This window comes from Priapulus caudatus, unplaced genomic scaffold, assembly GCF_000485595.1.
Source record: "Priapulus caudatus unplaced genomic scaffold, Priapulus_caudatus-5.0.1 Scaffold2464, whole genome shotgun sequence".
NCBI classification, from domain to species: Eukaryota; Metazoa; Priapulida; class Priapulimorpha; order Priapulimorphida; family Priapulidae; genus Priapulus; species Priapulus caudatus.
The window spans coordinates 26,265-29,410 of record NW_014579525.1 but is presented as its reverse complement, the minus strand read 5'-3'; positions in this window follow the sequence as shown (position 1 = coordinate 29,410).

The following is a 3,146-nucleotide window of genomic DNA, read 5'->3' as shown; positions in this document are numbered from 1 at the left end:
CGCACGCACGCACGCACGCACGCACGCACGCACGCACGCACACACACACACACACACACACACACACACATATATATATATATACAAGAGCTAATAATACCTTATAATAATATAAATGATATTATAGGTACTATTAGCTCTTGATATATATATTCTAATAATACATTGCCATTTATATGCTATTAATTTTTAGCTCTTGATATTTATATATATATATATATACTCTATTTACGCCACCGGTAGCAACAGGGGAGCCACGATAGACCGTACATAGTTACGTACACATATATAAGTACATAATTACGAGGCTATTAGTGTTACACTACTAGCTAGAAGATAATAGAAGATAGAAGCACACACTCCACGCTTCTCTAATCTGATTAGTGTGAGATAGAAGCGACAGCTACCTATAGACTGTAGATAGCAGCTTGGAGTGTGTGTTTTGTACTCTTACTATATTAATCTTCTCGCTAGGTAGTGTAACACTAATAGCCTCGTATGTGTAAGTATATATTGTACCTTATTATGTGTACGTAACTTATGTACGGTCTATCGTGGCTCCCCTGTTGCTACCGGTGGCGTAAATAGAGTATATATATATATATATATATATATATATATATATATATAATCATAGCTAAATTATTGCATGAAATGCAATGGACTATTATTAGAATATAATTAATATATATATATATTTGTAGATATGTAATATCTAAGCGCTAGATAAATACCTCTATATAAATCTATTAAATATATAATATAATATATGCTAAGAGCCTTATACCTATTAGCTCTTGGTTATTTAAGGTATTTATAATATGAGGTTATATTATGGTATTTTAGCTCTTTGTAGTATAAAATACTAAAGATGTATTTATTGCTCTCGGTATATATCATATAGAAAGCGCAAGCAACATATATAGAGTGTGATAGTATCTACAGTCTAAGTTATCACCTGCGCTTCTATTCACATAACGCACTAATGTTCAGCAGTGTAACCCCGTATGATTCACTCCTCACTAAGGTCAAGTGCAGTTATAATATCTCACGTTTCCAGTGATGTGAGGGGGGTTGACATGTGGTGTGTGTGTGCGTGTGTGTGCTGTGTGGGTGGTGCATGTGTGTGTGTGTGTGTGTGTGTGTGTGGTGTGTGTGTGTGTGTGTGCGTGCGTGCGTGCGTGCGTGCGTGCGTACGCGTGCATGTTCAATATCGCATTCACAACGCACACAAACGTCTACCGCGGAGCACATAGTTTTTGCCAGGGTAGTGGGAGAGAGGGAGGTAGACGCAGCATAATCTATAGTTCTAAAGCTACATATAAATCTATAGAGTATCGGCAGTGTATACACTAGTGACGAATGCTGCAACCAACTGTTGTAAGCAATGTTTTGTTGCCCCCGATCGTCGTCCCACGAGAACGGTTGCTGAATTTCACGGGAGAGAGAGTTTATAAATACGAGTCTGTTGCATAGACACGCTAGATACACGTGTGGCGAAGTAAACCAGAGTAGGATATCTCCAGCGTTGGGCTATATTATTGTATCTAGCTTAAGACTACTAGTACTATCCTTTAGACTACACTAGATACTAGCTCTGGAACTATAGCCTTTAGCTCTGCCACAGGAAGTGCCTGTACAGAGAGAGCGAAGGGCTATAGTTCTAGAGCTAGACTACACAATACACTATGTACTAGCTCTAGTACTATAGCCAGTGTACAGTTGCCGTACGCGGGCTATAGTACTAGAGCTAACTAGGTACTAGACCGATGTGGAATATTAGGATCTCGTAATAAGGATTGTAGATGACATATCACCACCACATGTGACATCTCTGCGATGCTGTCTGTACTTCCCCCACTCCCTCGTCCCTCCCTCCATTTGTTTTTCTCGTTCAAGTTCAACAACATAACAAGGAAATTAGATGAACGGATAGATATGTACGTGTGGTGGGAACAAACACACGGATAGTGTGGGGGCGATTTGTACGTGTGTGTGTGTGTGCGTGTGTGTGTGTTTGTTTGTACGTGTGCATTTGTTTGTACGTGTGTGTGCGTGCATGTGTGCTTGTGTACATGCGTGTGTTTGCGTGCGTGCATGTGTTTGTGTGCGTGCGTGTGTGGTTGCGTGCGTGTGCATGTGTGCGTGCACGCGTGCGTGTACGCGCGTGCGTGTTCGTCCTACCTTGCAGTGATCCCACGTCTTGTAACTGAAGATCGCGAATCCATCGATGATATCCTCTTCGAAACAACTACTGCTCTTCCGCTTCTTTCTGGGCCGGGGTCGCGGTTTGGGACTTTGTCGCGGCGGGGACTCCTCTCGCGACGTGTCCTTCTCGTCCCCGCTACCACCACAGACCCGTGTCCGAGGGCTGCTGGCCCTACTCCCGCCGCCACCGCCGGCGGAGGCACGGGGCGAGCGAGATCGCGCACCAGCCTTCTGCGATCCTTGGCTCATTTTCTGGGCCCGAGCTTTCCGCTTGGTCTTTTGACTCGCGCTCGCAGGCACGGCGGCGGCGGAGGCACCCTTACACTTCGCCTCATCTTCCATGGCGTGCCGCCCGAATCGAACACACGACGTATTTCACATGAGATACTCCGATCGGCGACGAACACACTGGCGAACGTCCGGTGAAAATCGGCCCGGTTAGATCCTAGGTATCCTCAGCGAAACGCGAAAAGCCACGAACCAAATCAAGTCACTGTTTGTTCAAAATGGAGTGACCGCAGCGCCGCGCCGTGAACGCTGTGTCGAAGCGCGCGCGAAGTAGTTCCAAATCGCCGTGCGTTCTCTCGCTGCTCATCTTGCGAATATCGCGCCGCTATGACGACGGATATTTCGTCGTACACCAAAATACTATTTCCTAACCGTATTTAACAGCGTGTGGGAGAATGGTGAGCGGAAATGCACACAAAATACAGTGATTGCGCGCCGTGGTACAGTCCGCGCGGTACTACATCTCTCTACAGTTCGCAGACGATCGCAGTAGCATGCGTCGATGCGCTAGGTACGGTGTATACACACACACGCGCGCGAGCGCACGCACGCACGCACACACGCACACACACACGCACACACACACACACACACACACACACACACACACACACACACACACACACACACACACACACACACACACACAC